The sequence below is a fragment of the Sinohyriopsis cumingii genome, chromosome 5 (genome assembly GCF_028554795.1).
Source record: "Sinohyriopsis cumingii isolate HCF-2022 chromosome 5, ASM2855479v2, whole genome shotgun sequence".
Classification (NCBI taxonomy): Eukaryota; Metazoa; Mollusca; class Bivalvia; order Unionida; family Unionidae; genus Sinohyriopsis; species Sinohyriopsis cumingii.
The window spans coordinates 7,402,708-7,423,888 of record NC_142965.1 but is presented as its reverse complement, the minus strand read 5'-3'; the positions used below and the strand labels follow the sequence as shown (position 1 = coordinate 7,423,888).

General features: G+C 36.8%; 1 protein-coding gene across 3 annotated transcripts in view; it reads right to left on the bottom strand.

The window, feature by feature from the left end:
- LOC149798585 (monocarboxylate transporter 13-like) overlaps nt 1-7,575 on the bottom strand; it is an 84,375-nt gene extending 76,800 nt beyond the window's left edge. For 2 of the 3 annotated variants that reach the window (XR_016420993.1, XM_089957402.1), the window contains exon 1: nt 7,047-7,439. The gene's annotated coding sequence lies outside the window, so the exon portion shown is untranslated. Of the gene's footprint in view, nt 1-7,046; nt 7,440-7,464 lie in introns of those variants that run through there. The other variant, XM_089957403.1, reaches the window with a different exon arrangement.
- Nucleotides 7,576-21,181: the final 13,606 nt, after the last annotated feature.

Here is a 21,181-nt window from a genome sequence, read left to right as displayed (position 1 = left end):
TTACACACAGTCATGTCATAATAAAAGGTAAATTGTCAGGTATCTTACACACAGTCCTGTCATAATACAAGGTAAATTGTCAGGTATCTTACACACAGTCCTGTCATAATACACGGTAAATTGTCAGGTATCTTACACACAGTCCTGTCATAATACAAGGTAAATTGTCAGGTATCTTACACACAGTCCTGTCATAATACAAGGTAAAAGGTGTACAGCAATGAAACAATCACAAGATAAGCTAGGCACTACATGCATATTTTTATTACAGTCAGGGGAAAGGCCAAGCTTCTAATCATTTCAATTAAACGGCATCATTTTAGTAAACATTGCAGCCTTATTGATAAATAATAAAATCAAGTTTTCTTTATGTTTTAGAATTACGCATGTTATGTAAATTTCATTAGTTTTTTTTTTGCTTTTCTTACAGGTTATATGCCATGTACATGTATTTTGTACTTTATCTTGTCCGAAGTCAAGTTAATGGTGTGTATGACCAGTGACATTTATTTTGAAAACAACATAACATATAGCTAATATATCTCTATCACTATGGATTAAATATCAATGGAGGTCAACATTTTTATTTGAATCTGAGTCATGGGTGTCAGTTTTCCACTTAGAAATTCTTAAACTTGTTGATAACTTGGAATATTTTATAGAACAGACTGATCTGCATCCTTGCTCTATTATTGTGTCTTAACTTTTTAAATATTGTTGTTTACTTGGAATATTACTCAGTCTTGCCTTAACATTTGAAGCAGAATCGGTTTTATTGCTGTGTTCAGTTTTTTCTCTGGTTGGATTTATGTATTCGAATTATTATTCACTGGAATTACAAAGTGCTCAATAATATTCAGGCAAAGAAGAATTTGGTATATAACACTATAATACATCAAAAGACTGTTAGCACATCACCACACTCCAGGCAATTGGCATATCAGCACATTCAAGACTACAGGCACATCAACACATTCAATATAGGAATTTACTTGGAATACCAGTGGAATTCAATTGGAACTTATGTTTGGACTTGGAAAGAACTTTTAGGACTACTTGGGATTAATTCACAATACTGTATGTTCTTTTTAAATTTTCACTTTTTTAGGACAGGGAAAAAATTATTTATTGAATTTTACAAAACTTGTTGGTTTTCACACTTCTCTGTAACTTAGTTTAAGACCACAGAGTCGTAACAATGTATACTTTGCTGCATTTCCATAAAATAAGGAGAGTGAACAATGATGTCAGATTTTATTTTCCACAATAAGCCCACACTTGTAAGAATATAAGCATTAAATAAGAGGACTGTTTCAAAGTTATACAGCAGAACAGAAACTGAAAATACTAGGCAATGACCTTGACCTTAAAGATAGAAAAAAACCACACCACTTTCATGATGTGTGCAACACAACTAATAGTGATGATGTGTGTGTCTCTGTATGTGTGCATGATTTGGATTTCTTAACGTAGCTTTAACAAATTTTCAGTCATATCGCTACAATGTCTGCAGTGTGGCAGTTTATAGTGATGTCTAGCAATGAGGCATCATACCGCAGACAAGTAACAATGTTCTTATACTTTTAAGTATCAATCTACGTGGACTGCCTAAGCAACACACGGGCATCCCAAGTTATGGAGATTTGTGATTTTGTTATGGAGATTTGTATTTTAATACCATTTGCAGTACATAATAGGCCATATATGGTGGCCATGATAGGCCATATATTGTTGCAGCCTGGGAAGAACCACAAGCCTACAGGAAGCTATAGGCAAGCCTTCTCATGTACTCACATTGGTCATGCAAATGGCTCAGACCTATGTGGGCAGAGGGGAGAAGTCTTTGGACACCAAATGGTGGAAAGCTATTTGCCCTAAGATGCATCACATCATGATGCCCCTGTTTACATCCTACTGGACTTTTTAAAAGAGTAGAGTTTTTTTTTTATAAATGTGTTCTACTGCACTGGCTTTAAAACTAGGGTTGGTGGGGGGGTATTTTTTTTTTTGGGGGGGGGTTTAAGCACCATGTATATCTTAATGATATATACATTCTAAAAAGGTCTGAAGAGAGTATTTTTGTTTTTGTTTTTTAAACAATATGTATATTAAACTGAGAATACACAGAATTTGCTCTGATGATGAAACATTCCTAAAGAGGTCTGAAGAGCTATCTACACATTTAATTTACGAAGGCTACGACAAAGATCTGATTACGGAGGCAACCCAAAGGGCTAAACAAACAAACCGTGATGACCTACCAAAATATAGAAAGAAGGAAAAGGCTGATAGTATACCATTTATCCTGACCTACCATCCAGACAACCCCAAAGTAGGTAAAATCATCGGGAAACACTGGCCCATTGTGGAATCGTCGGATGCACTAAAGTTAGTCCTCCCTAACAAACCTGTAGTCACCTACCAGAGACCAAAAAACCTCAAGGACATCTTAGTCAGAGCGAAGCTAATGCCAATCACTAACAAAGACCACCCTAGTCAATCTGGCCCCTGTGGCGATAAAAGGTGCAAAACCAGTCAACATATGATAGAGACCAGGACATTTTCTAGCACAGTGACTAGAGAAAAATTAAACATACATGATCCAAACAAAACGTACAAAACAGAGAATGTCATTTATCTCATCACATGTAAGATCCGTAGCCTTCAGTATGTTGGAGAAACTGAAAAGCTACACAAAAGGTTCAACCTTCATAGATCTAATTAGATGACAAAGAAGGTGTACAGAAGCCCGGTGGCAGAACACTTCTCCTCCCCTGGCCACACTTTCAGTGATATAACACTTATTGCAATTGCTCACAACCCCAACTGGAGTTCCCAAATAAGGAAAGAAAAGGAACCTTACTGGATACGTTGCCGAAGAAGATTAAAACCAAGCGGTTTAAATCAAGAAGACTAGAAAAAGACAACCATACACAACAATTTATCTTTTGCAGCCGACATATTTACTTTTAAATAATTCTCTAAATTTGCTTAATAGCCTATGACTACTATAACAATGAAATATCCGGGATATAATTTGCACTTACATAAATTTACATAAAATAACAGATGTTGTTATGGCTCATCAATTTCTAGGTCAATACAAATATTTTTCAGTATCAGCAACAAGCTGAAATAAACTAGTTGAAGCATAATAAAGTTAGAAGGTAGAATTCCTGTAGAAACAGCCATAAAATGTTTCGCAAACATAACCATTTTTCTGTTTTATTTGTTTGTCTTGTCTATGTTTTGTATTTGCCTTTGAAAAAGACTCGTTAAAGAGTCGAAAGCACTAGGCAAGCTGGATACTAGTTTCGCACTGTTTGTTTCAGTTTAATGCATTTATTTCAATCAATCCCTGACACATGTGATCCCTTGCTGGATCCAGTGCACTTGAAAGAATTGTTATTCAACGTATGATTTTGTATTCCTTTTAGATATATATATATATATATATATATATATTATATATATATATATATATATATATATATATATATATACTGTATTGAGCACTTCAAGTACTGGGCTAAACCAGCTGAGTTAGATGCATAAATCAATTTGGGAACTTGTGTTGTTTTTTCAATTTATATAACATAATAATAAATAATTAATAATAATTAACTTCGAACTTTAAGTACTAAGACTAAACCAACTAAATTAGATGCATAAATTGATTCTGGGCATTTTTTTTTAATTTTTATTTTAAGCTGAGGGGGGAAAAAGGTGCTAGTGTCGGCAATAAAAAAGGATGGTCGGCCAACCATAAACACATTTTATTTTGCCTTAAACAAAAGTTTCACTTTGTACTTTATGGATTTTTACTCTTGCTTGCCATTATTTTGCCACCATGACCATGGCCTAGTGGTTAGAGCATCTGCCTCAGATGCAGGAGGTCACGGGTTCAAACCCTGGTGGGGCCATACCAAAGACTTATAAAAACAAGCAGCTGCCTCATTAGTGAAGTTCAACATTTTATAAAAAAAATAAGCTATTACCAGTATGTGGAAGAGAAACAACAATGAATTGGATGTAATGTGTTTACAACATCTTGTTTATTGGGAAAAACTACTAAAGAATTTAGAAACAGACTATATACCGGGGAATTTCTTGAGAATCACGTTCTAGCGGCAAGTTGACACTTTGGGTAGCAGACGATTTTGTACGTGTGGGACAAAATTGGAAACTTGGATTAATATGCTGAATTTTTTTAAGGTATACATTTTAATCTTTTATATAATGTATTTATTTGTATAATTCTAAAAGATACATAGTAAATAGCATTTTCTGGGTTACAGGTTCAAGAAGATAATGGAGTAGGTCTTCATGTTGGCATTTGGAAATCACATTTTCATATGCATTTTGAGTCGAAATGTTGGATATTTTTTGTACATTTTATGAATATCACTTTTCTTTACTAAAGTATGATCGTTCTTTCTTGATACAAAAGGGACTTTTGTCCAAAAAGAACACATGATCCAATGTTTACAGAAATGATGTATCGTTGCGCAGAATTAGCCAACACGCAGAATTAGCTGACATGGTGGGTATAGGTATAGCTAAAAATATGAAAGTTGCATTGAAAACATAAACCCTGATTCCTGCAAGCAAGCGATCGAGTCACTTGGCATTCCTGCATGAACAAAGACTCAAAGTTGTCCCTTATGCAAACAAATATTCCGTGCAAGGATTGACCTCATCAACCACCTACGCACACACGGAACAGAACCTTCCCCTCCAACCATCAGATGACTAGAGTTGTCCTCACTGACTCGACAGATGAACAACAAGGTATAGCTAATCAGAAGTTATCATCATTTATTAACTACTATGTACACATGAAGATGTTGAAAGTCATTATCAAAACGTTTATTGGAGAAGAAACAAACATTAACATTTGCAGTTTAATTCTCCTACTTTCATAATGTATTATAGTGTGTACTTACTTGTAAATAGTCATTTTCATGAGAGACACTTGCATGAAGATACTTTTTTTGAGTGCCTCAAGGTAGATTAGTTGTATTTAACTACTAACTGAGTTACCATTTTTAAATGAAGACATTATTTTTATTATTATTATTATTATTATTATTATTATTGTTATGTAACATTGAACCCTATATATACACATATGCATGGACAGCTACAGTCTGGACTGCTTATAAGATTATTAATTGAAACTATACGATCTTAATCAAACTACATAGACTATATAATTTATTAAACAAAAGCACTGTAATGGACAGGCAATTTAGCCATGTAAAATTTCACTGAATGAACTTTGATAATCACACAAAGTTCAGTGTTAAAGCATGGTGTGAATGCATCAAAATCGGCCGACATCTGCTATTCTGTGCCAAGCGATGGTGGATACGATTCCTATTATATTTCATGTTAATATATATGCTGATAATTCTTTAAACTTGAACTGAAATTCACTATTTTATTTCACAAATCAATGATGTTTCTCCTTTCATCATTACTGCCTTGCTTTGGTAGTCATTCCACTTAGTGATCACATACGGTATATACTATAGCAATACTAAACTTTACTGAGATCTCAAATTGTAACCTTTTAGACCTGCATTCAATGTAGATGTACAATCTTAGTAATCAAGTTTTCAATCACAATTGTTAATTAAGGTGTAGCTTCATTGATATCAGTAGAAAGTTATGCCTGTCAATACAGATTCAGAATGTTCCATGTGGCCGTTATGCAGCGAATGCTATAATTTTCCCTGCAAGGTGCCAAGTACCTTAGGTGGTTATATACCTTGTAAGTTGTTGTTGTTGTTGTTGTTGTAGGGTTTAACGCCATTTTTCAGCACTCGATAGGCTATACATGGCGGCCAGTATTAATGGTGGAGGAAGAACCCGGGAAAACCCCAGAAAGAACCACCGACCCACAAGAAGCTACTGGCAAGCTTTCTCACATACCCACATTGGCTGAATCTGAGACTCGAACCCACGCAGACAGAGGTGAGATGGCAGTGATCCATAATGGAGAGTGCTTTAGACAACTCGGCCACTCTGGACCCCACCTTGTAAGTACTTGTCAGTACGTGTGTTGCGACCTGGTCAGGTTATTGAGGGTCATGTCTGGATGTTCTTTGTGTTCAGACAGTTTGTGAGAAAGTTTTTACTACTTTTTCCTTAAAAGGTAGTGTGTCTGGAATCAGAACATTCTGCTGTTATTTCCAAATATCTTTATAAAATCTGCACGGAAAATAGTGTTTTCTGATTAAAAAGTTTAGGCCAGATTTAACAGTAAATCCTTACATCTTGCAGGTAGATAATAATAAATTTTCAGGAGATTTACTTATCTAAATATCAGCAATTTTAGTTAAAGTAATTTGCCATAGCAGGTAAATAGCAAGTAGACATTACATTTCAGGATCTACATGGGTCAATTCAAATGTTTCTTCTTACAGACCTTATAAAAATAATTATTCTTTTTTAAATCACCCAATTTGTACAAGCATCTCTAATGTATTTTGTTCACACCATTACCAGAACAACATGTGTGTAGAGACGCTTGTACAAAGTTATTAAAATGCTGTTATCCAGCTTGTGTTCAAGGCAGTTTCCAATTTAAAGTTCAGTTAGGTGAAAAATGGGGACATGGTCTGTACTGACTTTTTTTTTTTTTGAAATGAGATAAAATGTTATAGGGTAAATGTCATTAAAATACGATAGGTTGGAACACCAGAAGCACACATACTTTTTTTTTGCATTATCATACGAGATTACGTTTTGCATTTTTAATCATTTTATTATTGATTTATTTACAAATTCAATAAAATTAGGACATAATCCCAAACTGGGTGATTTAAAAAAGAATAACTTTTTTAGCAAGCAATATATATTCCTCATATATAATCCCAAATTGGGTGATTTAAAAAAGAATAACTTTTTTAGCAAGCAATATATATTTTTTTCCTCACGATTCCCCATCCCCTCTAATTCCAGGCCCCCACTACTATGACGAAAATAAGGCACGTGGTCAATTAACTATGGCCTAAGTGGTGTCTGAATGCTTGACTTACCTTTATGTGGCCCACCAATACAACAGTCCATTTAAGGTCATGAGATACCACGCTGCCAATCTTACTAAGGACCCAACACGTTTACCAAGGCTGGTCGTTATAAATCGGCTTCTGTCCTAGTTAAATGACAGCAGTGAGAGTCACACAAATTCGGTCATCACCACAGATACCCGGTCTACAATGAAGTTCCGTCTTGCTTTTAGGGCATGGTGTAGTGCTAATATTACCACTGCTACCGCCTTCGTAGCCAGCCGACATACTGTTAACAAATATTATCCGGAAAGATGGCTGGATTAAACAAAATCTAAACTTTTTGACTGATCTGCGGACCGATTAAAACGTTCAGACTTGCAACACGATAAGCTGCAAAGCAATAACAACAACAACCACAACCGAGAAGAAAATAATACATAGTTACCTGTCTGAAACCGGAAACGAATTACAGGTTAACCAAGCACTAACATTCTCAGCAGAGACGATAATAAACAAAGCAATAGCACGCACATATCATCAGACTCGGTCTCGTTTTAAGTTATCAATCTGCGCCACTTATGCTTTCAAATTCGGCAATAAAAAGTTAACAAGAATAATATTGTTCCTTTCCTGACGCGGAACGACTGGAATTAGTTGGGGCGCTTGTAACGCCTTAAAAAGTTTCTGGGGGCTTAAGGGCATAGGATTCCGTCACATATACACCACACTTACATATTTATCGGAGAATGTTCTTCGTTATATATATATATATATATATATATATATATATATATATATATATATATATATATATATATATATATATATATATATATATTAAGGCGTAGGTTTACATGATTTATCAAGGAGGCTATAAAGTTAGTATCGTATATATCTTCACATCGTTAGCAGCATTTGTCTTCAATACTTGAGACCCAAATGGGAATTAATGTTATACTGTAGGTTTACAATGGGGTATTGTCGAGATCCCAATAGTAATATTTGTAGTTGCCAAAAACCCCACACATACTATCCAACACGAAGACTGTAGTCATCCACTAACTAGTACCCGACATTATACCATCAACATGTTGTGTGAAAAAACCAACACCCAATCGTATACTCTAACACCCCACATTACACCATGAACTATGGTACATGACGTGTGTAGTGACCAATTTCACATAATAGACGAACAATATATGTAGTGACCAACTCCCAATCCCCTACTATTCAACACCTCAAGTTATACAGTCAACAAGCCGTGTTTTGTGACAAATACGACATACTTACTATCCAACTCAAAGCGTATAGTGACCAACATCGCACACAATACAATCAACACGCTATGCGTAGTAACCAACACCCAATCATCTACTAAGGAACACCCACATTATGCCACCAGCATGCCAAGTTGCTATATGCATATATCCGAGATTTGTATAATATGCATTACCAATACATAGATCATGTTGGATGTGTAATTAATTTGGCAAATATGTGTCCGTAATTTGGCCAGTATTGTGCTGATACTGGAAATAGATTTAATCCAGGAAACCAACTCATAATAACACTAAAACACAGTACAACAATTCACAAACTATCACAGAATTTAGGAAAGACTGACAAAATTCGGAAAATTAAAAGTTCTGGCCTGGACAAAAATTGGTGCTAAAATTCCCAAACAGTCGCAGAATTTAGCAGAGACTAGAAAAATTCGGAGCATTAGATTATAATCGCGTTGATAAAAGCAGCACTAAAATTCGGAAACTGTCACGGAACTTGAGAGGTGAATTAAAAAGAAAGAACTGGAAAAATGTAAAACGTTTGGCTGAAACAAAAATTAATACTAAAATTTAATACTGTCATAGCGGAGATTGCAATGTTCTCACTGGAATGAGCTCTTCTGTTTTGGCATTTTTTTTTGAGGGGGCCTAACCGCTCCTTTTTCTTGTGTTCCGTTTTTGCTTACATACTCTGAGTAGTATAGTAGATGTGGGCTATGAAAGTACACACACACACACACACACACACACACACACTATTTCTGACGTGAACTATCAAAGATAGCTCTTCATGCTGAATTTGTGATACGCTATATGTGCAAGTTTTCTTGTCGCCTGATACACAGGCACTTGATTCATGGGGAAAGCAATGATGACACACTCCCAATGATGACACACTCCCAATGAACTGGGAGTGTGTCATCATTGGTTTCCCCACGAATCAAGCGCATGTGGCCTGATGTATATTTTTGATAGTGTCAGAGGGAGGCAGACCAAACGAATCAAAAAATTATGCGTCGCTAGCATCCGTCTTGTTTAACGATTACGACCCAATGTGTTCCATAACCATCAAAATAATTTTATATCCTGACTACACAGGTATCACCACGCCTGATTTTTGTTTTGCAGCGTGTCCTTTGAAAATACACTACGAAATGTGTTTAGGTCTTTGAGCGCTTTCTCAGTATCATAGATACCTATCGGCGTTATGCTCCTGGCAATGTTAGACCTCGAGCTCGCTTTATGTTTACATACGTCATGGCCAAAAAGCTTCTCAAATAGCACAGACAACAGCGCGCCTGCACTACCATCAGCAGTGGCAAGACGCCACTTGGTTTTTTAAGCTGCGCTACAGATAAAAATAAATGTAATGCCATTGCCCGCTGCAGTTTGTTTTCTCACTTTATCATGCTGGTTCTGTCAACATAAGAGAAGACAGCTGTTGTGCTGCAAATTTTATTGATAACGGATTTTTGTAGAGGCTAATAGCGTAATGTTCTTACGTTTATTTAGAGAGAGAGAGCGTGTGTGTGATTTGGATTTTTAACGTAGCTTTAACAATATTTTAGTCATATCGCTACGATGTCTGCAGTGTGGCAGTTTATAGTGATGTCTAGCACTGGGGCATCATGCGGCAAACATGTAGCATGATGTCCCCACCCAGTCACATTATCCTGACACCAGGCCGACCAGTCCTAACACTAACCTCTTAATGCTGAGTACCAAACGAGGCAGCTGTTAGTACCATTATTGTAAGTCTTTGGTATGACTCGGTCATGGATCAAACTCACGACCTCCCGAATCTGAGACGGACGCTCTAAACACTAGGCCACCGGAGCAGTTGAGGGAGAGAGAGAGAGAGAGAGAGAGAGACAGCGAGACAGAGAAAGAGAGAGAATAACTTATTGACACAGCATCTCTGTTTAGATTGTTTAGAAGAAAACCTATATGGAAAAATATTTTGTTTTCTTGTTCGTCTAAGTCTGCTGTCACTTGCTACCTTTTGCGTGGCGTCTGATATGGCACCTGTGGCCGCTGCTATTTCTAGAAAAACACTAGTCCGAGTTTCCTCTTACCCTTGTCACCCCATTTTTTATATTTTGACATTTATGTTGGGGTGTAGGGTCAGAGTCCATTTAAAATCGAAAAGTTGGAATTCGCCGACACCATTTGGTGTCGGGAATGGGCTGCCGCTTACTAGCCGGCCCAGGAAACTTGAACGACCTTTCATCAAAATATACCTGCATGAAATCGATAGGAACATGATTTATTTTCTCGTAAATTGCGATCATAATATTCGTTAAGGATTTAATCCGCTGACAGACGAGATCAAAGTACATCGTTGCATTCCTAGTCACGTGACAACACAACTCTCGCAACCTACGTGTCAATGACATCAGACGTCATATAGTCACGTGATATCAGCAATACACCATTTGTTTGTGTCCCTGTAGGAAAACAAATCGAACATATAAATGAAAGTTGCCTAATTCTTATAGAAAAATGAAGAAAAAACCCACATAAACTTCTCAAAAAATTTATTTTGAAAGCAAACACCGAAAATCTGTAAATGTTGCAGCAATTTGAACAAAACCAGATTCACTACGCCGAGAGCACATGTCCATGTGGTAGTCACGTGACACCAGCAAACACATCGCTGACACGTGCTCGGTACATCTTGAAAATGGTTTTCTCTACCCTGCTGAGATATCGACAGGTTTCTGTTCGTTGTTCTCGGAATAAATATGTTGAGAATTAAGTGTTCATTATGTTCATTTACAAACATTAAGTGACTAATACATACTATGTCCAAGTTATATGTACAACAACTTTGGAAATTTGCTTATTGTTGATATCACGTGACTATATGAACTCTTAAGGTGGCGCTTCACAGTTTCGCAATTTGCATAGGGTTAGAATTTTAAAGAAAAGGAATTTCTCCGGCTTTCCTCACTGGTTGTACTGGCTATTTAAAAAAGACCTTGTATATCTTAGGTAGAATTCAAAGAACCTTTAATTCCCTTTATTTTGGTGTATGATTGGTCGGTGCAATATGGGTTATAGGGTATACAGCTGGGCCTTACTCCAGATGTGCACCTTTAAAAAAAAGTGCTTGCTCCACTTGGTCATTTTCACTTCCTGAACTTCGAAGGAAAATTGTATTTAAAAAAAAGCCAATAACTTATTTTACATTTTATATATTTGGTAATTCATTCATTGCACTTTTAGAAACTGGTATTGTCTAGTCTGGCAAAATTCATTTTCCCTATTTCAATAGCTGCTATGGAAAGTGTACTTTAGACTTATTCAGACTGATTTTGTAGCACAAGGGAGCAGTCATTTTGTGCTTTGAGCATGTGCAATTTCCAAAAGTACAATATCCAAAGAAATATCATCCACATTACATTAATGTAGCATATAGGTATGCCAACATTCTCTCCATTGTGCATGTTTTAAACGCAAACAACTTCACCTTACATACGTCACTCTCTCAAAAGTACATAATAACTGGTGAGCGCCTCCAATGCCATTGACATATAGCTTGCGAGCGTTGTATAGTCATGTGACTCGGAATTCAAATGGCCAGATCCAGGTCGAATTCAGCAACGATGTACTTTCGTCTCGTCTGTCAGCGGATTAAAGACATGGACGCTATGCTCACGATTTTTGAGAAAATAAATCAAATTCCTATCGATTTCATGCAGGTATATCTCGATGAAAGGTCGCTCAAGTTTGCTGAGCCGGCTAGTAAGCGGCTACCCCATGTCGACACCAAATGGTGTCGGTGAATTCCAACTTTACGATATGGAATGGACTCTGACCCTACACCCCAACATAAATATCCAAATATCAAAACTGGAGTGACAAGGGTAAGTGGAAACACCAACATTTTTTGGACTCAAGGCCTGCAGGGGTAAAATATCTGGTAAAACGCTGCCAAAGTCAGATAATTGTTTTGCTACTAATTCAAAGTTAGACCGTTGCTAGTAGTCCAAGCTAGGCTGTTTTTGTGTTGTGTGATTTTCTTTTGTTAACATTAGAATATGTTTGTGGCGCAGTTGGCTGCTGCCACGTTTGATTGATATGCCGAATGTGTTGCGCCTTCTTAATCGATAGCTGCTGTGCTGGTGTCAATATAACGCTGAGTGGGATATAGTTCATTATATGATATCCATGGAAAAATGTATGAAATGATTGTGTTACACATTGAGAGTCATTTTTCACAAATAGCATCAAGCGTACAAAAAAAAAAATCTTTCTGCCGTGACTACGGCATAAGCATGATAATTTGCTGGCAAAAGGTGCTGCAATCCACTTCATTTCAATATCTGGCGTTTAATCTTTTCTGCGTCCCATGAGCTTAGAAACATCAAAGTGAAATATATAATACAAGCTGGCAAGTTCTTTCGATGATATTTGAGTGCCTGTGTTGATGTTCTCATATTTTTCCATAGTCTCGTGAAGCATAAAGTACTCTCGGGAATAATTGTTATTTAGCGCCATAAAATTACACTCTAGTTCAAGATCTGATTTTGTCTGCTGTTGACTCAGTTCGAGCCATACCCATGTTGACTCAGTTCGAGCAATACCCATGTTGACTCAGTTCGAGCCATATCCATGTTGTCAAATACCCGACTGCTTGTCTCTTGTCCTTCGTCTCGGGCGGCAACTTGAAATGCAACCAACATGTGTCTTGGCAATTCGCTGCCAGGCAACGAGGCTATTCTCCAGTTTACAGAATAATGCGCATTCAGATACATGATGCTTTTGTAAGTACGTCTTTGCTTAATAGTAAGTTTATTGCTTACTCTTAGCATAAGGTTGTACAATTCTAAATAGAAGGCGTCGCATTTGGTATCCAGAGAGACAACTTAGTAAGAATATATTGTCTGACGTCTACGCCTGCAGGAATATGCGTGTAAGTGATAGCACCAGCTCGTTCCATGACCACAAGATGTTCAACGCCACGGAATACATTATCGATATCATAACAAAATTCCAATACAGAACTCAGAGAAAGCATCATGCAAACTTTATTATGACCATCAGCCAGAGCGCGTCTCTTGGCAAAGCCGATACTATAATTAATCTTGCTTCAGCTGGACATTGCAAATCTGATTTCATAACCAATTGCGGATGCTGTATCACCAGAGCCCATCATAATATTTGAAACGTTTGGCAATGATGAGGACTGTAATGTTAGTCAAGCTGATTTATAATTTCTTGGCATCGCTTCGATAATAGATTTTGGCTGCTGCAGTCATTACGCACTCACCTTTTTTCGTATTTCCAATTTATTTTAATATCATCTTTGACTTGTGCGGCCTTGACCCATATTTTTTATAGGATTTTTTTAAAATATAAAACCTGCAGCATGTTGTAGCCTTATAAGCATCCGTCACCGCCAAAATTGCATTAATCGAATGATACAGTATTAAATCAAATGATTTAACCAGCAAATGAAATGATAAATCCAGATTCCATACGATGTGGTGTCACATGTAATGTTTTAACGAACAAAACCGAATGATGAATTTATATTCCAAACGACGTGGTATTAAATTAAATGATGCAGTGTGTGAAATTGAATGATTTAACCCAACAAACGGAATGATGAATTCAGATTCCAAATGATGTTGTGTGATATGAAATGATGTAACATGAAATGAAATGACTGAGCCCAAAAATGAAATAAGGAATTCAGATTCTAAATGACATGGTATTAAATAAAATGACGTAGTGTGAAATGAAATGATTTAAACCAACAAAAGGAATGATGAATTCAGATTCCAAATGATGTGTGATATGAATTTGATGTAACATGAAATGAAATGACTGAAACCCAAAAGTGAAATAATGAATTCAGATTCCAAATGACATGGTATTAAATAAAATGATGTAGTCTAAAATGAAACGACTTAACTCAACAAATCAAATCATGGATTTAAATTCCAAATGATCTGGTATTAAATAAAATGATTTAAACAACAAAACGAAATGTTGAATTCTGATTGCAAATGACGTTTTATTAACTAAATTTACATAGCATAAAATCAAATGATTGAAACATATAAATAAAATGATGAATTCAGATTCCAAATGCCGTAATATTAAATAAAATGATTTAAAGAAGAAAATGGAATGATGAAATCTGTTTCCAGATGACGGTGGTATTAGATAAAATGATGTAGTCTAACAGGAAATGGTTTAATTCAAGATATGAAATGATGCGTTTGGAGTCCAAATGATTTGGTATTGAATCAAACGGTCTGAAGAACTGAATGGAATAATGGATTCCGATTCCAAACGACGCGGTATTAAATGAAATGTGTTGAAAGTAAACGCTCTGACTGGGAACGGCACGACATTGTAAGGCCAAACTACAAATCAGCTAGTGTAAATCCAAACATACACAGGGGACGCTGTTAACCATGGAGTGTGGTGTCAGCACGCCCACATTTATAATCTAGAGAAGTATGTTCAACATTCGGTTGAGATTTTTGTGACCTTGCTACACAATTTTGATGCATGCGTCAGTGACGTAATAATGATTGTTGCTATGCATATAATGCTGCTAAAAAAGGCCTTCTTACTTCATGTATTTACCAGCCACAAATGAACATTTTAAATGGCTTTATGAACAGTCTTTAAAAATGTTGGTATCCCTACAAGTTTCTAATTTGTTGGTCTCATCGAATGATGTACCTATATTTTTTAATTTCAAAGGATGTGCATTTAAATAAAGGAATAGATGACAGTTTTAGAAACTCTGACATAGTAGACACAAAACCTTATGAAATAAACCCGTTTTCTATGCCATCATTTTAACAACTGTGGATCGTCCATTAATTATGTCAACAAAATGGGGGGAGGGGGTTTGAAGAAGTTTGACAATTATTGACATGGGGGAGGGGGAGTTCAAGGTAAATTGACGTCAAACAATGTTGTTTTTTTACAATAAATTTAATAAATCAAAAAATAGGAAATTAGCCTTAAAGCACCAGATGCATCTGAGAGCGACTTGCACAGATTTCCATCTCTTTTCTTCAATCAGTCTTTGAAAGTTGAACACATGCTACCTCGATCGGCAAAGGCATTCAAAATTCTTCCATATGATCTATATTGTCCTTCCATTCAGTTGTCGTTGCTTGAACGGATCTGCACAATCTGTCACCTCTATGTTGCTTCACAAGTCATGTTGAAGAAGCATGTTCAACGGCACCGACAACGCGATCTTGGGCCTAGGCAATTACCACATGCTCCTCAACCGCAAAGAATTCGGCAATACGAGTGGCTGCCAAAAGGCAGAGAGAGCTGATGGCAATTATTGCTCATGGAGAGATGTTAAGCGCAGAATGGTTAGATGAAGATGATGTTGACTTGTCGGGTGTATCGGTTCCACAAGAAATTAATGAATCAGCCACTATGCCCATTATAACAATTGAGGAACATTTGGCTTCCCCATGGGAAGATGATAGAAGCTAGAATATAAACTCTCGATTTTTTCATGAATTCAAGGTGTTATAGTCAATTTGAAATCTGTTAAACAAGTTTAAAAAAATGTACTAAAATTTATTTGTAGACTTTTTAATTTCCATAATTCTATTTTTAGCAAAAAAGTCAGCCGTATAAAATATTGTTAGTTTGTGGGGGGGGGGGTGTAAAATTTTATTAGGGGGGTCACTGAAAGTTTGACAGTTGTTGACAAGGGGGGGGGGGTAAAAAAATTGCCTAAAAATTGTTGACATAATTAATGGACGTCCCCTGTTCTAACGGTATACCTATATACCAAAGATATTTTATCGTCTAATGCAGACTAACAAACAACTGAAGATTTAAAAAAAAAACACGTGACATTGGTTTCCTATTTATGATATGAGATGTCCAAATTAACATAAACAGTAAATTTCTTATTTAATGAAACCCAAGTCACACTCAAATTAAGTTAATTGCATATAGACACATTCTTGTAAAAACTACAAAACAGGGACAGTTTTACCATAAAACAGGGACATTATTATATTAACAATTTGTTGGCAATAAAGATCTGTTTTACAATGCCATATATATATATATATATATATATATATATATATATATATATATATATATATATATATATATATATATGTCATTTGCAATGTATATATATGTCATTTGCAATGTATCTGTGATTCCAAGAAACAATGTATCAGAATGTTTTACCACCACAACGGGGAATCACAAATATGTACATAGTGTCAGGCACAATACAAGAAAATTGGGGACATCCCATAAGTATGAAATGTGATTTTAAATAACTATCAAATGTATCCAAATGCCGCAGCAATCTCATTTCTTTTCTCATAGTTCCCTTTCATTTTAACAAACTAAAAAGAAACATGACGTTGATGTTTTAAATATGTTTTATGCAAATGTAAGTTAAAATTGAATCTTCTGAATATGTGCATCCCACACTCCATTACAAACGTATTAACAATTGCGGTTGTGGAGAGGTGTGTGTGTGTGTGGTGGGGTGTGTGGTGCTTAGTCATAGATTTCGAAAGAAATTAATAATAAACCGTTGCATGGAATATTTTATGACAAAAAAAAAAAATACGATTGCAGATCATGCTTGTCTGTATTATCCCCGGCATCACGTGTCTGTAATTTTGCAAAATATTTGTTGTCTTCACTATTTTTTCTTGTCATGAATCCAATGATTAGATTTAAGAAACTTTACACAAATCGTATATGACTATAAAAATTATATCTTCTTTTTTTTGGTAAAATATATGTAGACACAACATTTGTAATACGTAAGTGGAAAAGTGTTGAAGAATGAAATTATTTAACTACCTGATTCAATTAAACTAGATATTCATAAAACATAAAAAGTTATGTTTGGGGTATTAGGTTTAATATACTAGGAGATTAAAGACTACAAATTTGGATCAGAATAGATCGTTGCTGTTCTGCGCTTTCATCTTAGACAAGTTGCAAATGAATACATCAATAGTTGGCATCTAGAAGCGACTACTGGACAGCACCAACTGGACCACGCTTTATACAAGTACATCTACATTAGGGCCATCTCTCTGGCACGACAAAATATTACCTCTACAGAATATAATTCGTTTCTGAGATGACAATCATTCCCGGTCTTATTCATTTTCAGATTATTACACTAGATGATCTTATTTAAACAAGAATATAATATGACAGGGTTCGCAAAAATTGTGCACGAGTAAAAAAATAAATAAAAAAAAAACACTGCTATTTAAAGAAAAACATGAGAGCATGGCTTTTGATGTGAAAGCTGTGACGAATTATGACAAAACTGGGGACAAGAAACAACTCTATAAAAACTGTGTGGCGGATACAGAAGGCATAATAATGGATGATCCCATGCTTCTTCTTTCTTTCGGCAACTCACACGAAGGAGCCACAGCTATCGGACGAGCCTTAAAAAGTTCTGCAGTGACAAGCAGTCAGCCAGCACTGATATAAACATAATAGTACACCTTGAAAACACACTAACCAAGTTCACTGCTGATAATTTAGAAACCGTATTTCATTTCCGAGATAAAACATAATGAAAATGATACAAAGATAAAGATGCTGAATACGTATTCACGCACATTCAAATCTTCCCAATCTGGGCCTAATCCAGACAACCAATGATCGGATGAATACAACATGAAGCAGAAACGCCTGCAACAGATGTTTTACAACCTGAGCAATAGAGAGAATATTATATAAGATGATGGTTGTCATGGATTTCACATTAGCAAAACCAAATTGTCAAAGAAACACGCGATAAGATTACTGCATATTATCACAGCATATCACAAACTTGATTTCTGATTTACGAAGTCATACAAACATGGAAACCAAGGGATGATGACGTCCAGGGTCATTCAACAGCCTCTAGGAAGTGTCGGCAAAAGTTCACGATAGCGTTTTTGAAGAAGCCATTAGTAAACCTAAGCCAATACAATCTACATCTACCTCCACAACAAGACCTAGAGAGTCAATATCAGACAAGAAAGAAAGTCATTAAGTAGCCACTAAAGAGTAATGACACATTCAACCTATCCAAAAAGTTACTCACAGAAACCTTTGAACGACGGCTTGCACCTGCACCGTGAAATTTAAAGAGTTCAAGTTCCAGCTGTTAGAAACTGAAAAGACAATGCCAATCTCTAGATCACGATCGTTTAAGACTATCCATCACTTATGACATTTTTATCATAAGCTCGTGTGGATCGAGCTTAGTACATCTGCAAAACTAATTCCTTTCAAACTCGTGGATAAAATTCGACATGTCTAACAACAACAGGACGAGTTTGACTTGACCGGTGGAAACGTTACTTTGTACATGAGAAATGTTTCATCTCAATGAGGCAATGTACAAATTTCCCACTGCCAAAGTCATTAGCGTCCAGATGGTCAACTATTTGACGAGTTTGACAATGTCATGGTGCCTGTTTACGTGACAGCCAATACCCGTCTGAAATTGTATTCTGGCTTGGAACCTTTAGGAGATCTAGTCCTTTACTTTGACACCGATAGCTGCATATTCATAAATCTCCCTGGAAATTGTTACACACACATCCAAGGCGAACATTTAGGTCCTTAGACTGATGAACATCCCGAAGATACTCTTTTACGTTTTACCAGTGGTGGACATTAAAAGTACAAGTAATAGTTTAGAGACGAAAAGGACAACTTAATAACAACTGTAAAGGCACTCAGCATTAAGAGGTTAGTGTTTGGACTGGTCGGCCTGGTGTCAGGATAATGTGACTGGGTAGGACGTCATGCTGAATGTCTGCGGCATGCCCCGGTGCTAGACATCACTGTAAACTGCACAATGCAGACATCGTAGCAATAAGACTGGAGAATTGTTAAAGCTACGTTAAAAATCTAAATCACACACACAAACACACACACACACACACACACACACACACATCTGGACACACACACACACACACACACATCTGGAGCATAGGGCCTTCATTGCAATTGCAGCTCTCCATTTGTCACGGTCTTGAGCTATTTGTTTTGCCTCCACCCTGGACATATTGATGGTCTTAAGTTTGTTGTCAAGGATTCTTCGCCAAGTCATGGCTAGTCGTCCTTTTCTTCGTTTGCCTTTAGGGTCCTAATCTAGGACAAGGCGAACATTGTTGGGTTGGTCTCTCAGCGTATTATGTCCAATCCATCTCCACTTGCGTTCCTTAATGGTGTCAAGTCTGTCATGTTTGGGTTTCTTTTGTGACTGATGCACATGATCTGTCATAGGCAAGTATTGACGAAGACCTGCAGCTTATATTCCAAGTTCTTTGGTTGTCTCCAGGTCTCTGTTCCATAAAACAACACTGATTTGTCTCCAGGTCTCTGTCCCATAAAACAACACTGATTTGTCTCCAGGTCTGTCCCATAAAACAACACTGATTTGTCTCCAGGTCTCTGTCCAATAAAACAACACTGATTGGTCTCCAGGTCTCTGTCCCATAAAACTACACTGATTTGACGTTGGAGCTGAACAATCTATGCTTTGTTTTCAGGTCCATGTTAACATTCCTCCAGACAGGTTTGGGAGTGTGAAGGCCTGGCGTGCTTTGGCAATCTTGGCCCTGATGTCTTTATTTGTTCCTCCCGACTTGTTCACAGTGCTTCAAGGTATGTGAACCTGTCCACACTCTCAATGGCTTCTCCATCAAGAATAGGTGAATCCTGGTTTGCATTAACTCGCTGGCATTTATTATCAGGCCGGTAGTTTCGGCTAAGGTATTTAGGTTCTCTGTCTGTAATCTGCATGTGATGGGATGGAAAAGGTTACACCAGTGCTGTCCAACCTTTTTGACACCATGGGCCACTGAAAAATGTTTTTCTTGAAACCGAGGGCCGCAGCATAAAACTGAAAAGCAACGACTATATAGCTGCTCGAGCGCTAGCGGGCCGTTTAAAATCAGCCCGCGGGCCATGGGTTGGACAGCACTGGGTTACACCATAAAGGAACACAAAAAACTTTAAGAGAAGTATCACCCTGTAACAAGATAATCGGGTGGGATTTCGGATTTACAACAGAACACTTTTGATGGTGATACAAATACAATGTTTAATGATGAATGAGAAAAGAATTACGATTAATTATAATATCCAAATATTGGACCAATTAACATAATCCGCATGAACTAAATAATGGAAATACAAATAAATGACTTTACACAGTACAAGCACAAGGGATGAATAATTCACAGTGATTTCACAATGAAAGAATGTTTTACTCAAATTGTAAAACCTCATATTTTATCCATATAGTAAAAATGTGTGCACTCAAATAGTGAAAATGATGAAAACAAAGGACAGATGTAAAAAATATCTTTACAGTCCCCAAAACACACTCGGTATTACAAACCCCAAAGATTAGCCCATGGCTAAAAGATTACGTGTATGGAGTTACACACTCCATCACCAGTACACTTGGCAGCCAGTCACACTGGTCAATCAAGCAGACAATTCCAGCTTGGTCAATCAAGCAATCAGCACCCATCAATCTCGGTCAACAACGCCCGATCACCTGCTACTCACCAGCAACACTTTACTCAGCGCTACGGCTGCTATGGTTCAGCTTCACAGCTGCTACTCCGATCAATTTCTATGGTTAGCTCTACTGCTTGTACCACGATAGCTCCGATCACTCCGACCACTCTGATCAGCTATACAGCTGCGACTCCGATAACTCTGGTCAGCTCTACAGCTGAAGATATGCAAGTCCTTAGAGTAGACCGCTCACTGACAAGACATTCCGTAATGTAAAGAGTTTTTCTTACGGCGAGGCATTTATACACAGACGATGCCACAATACATGTCTGTGTGCTGGAA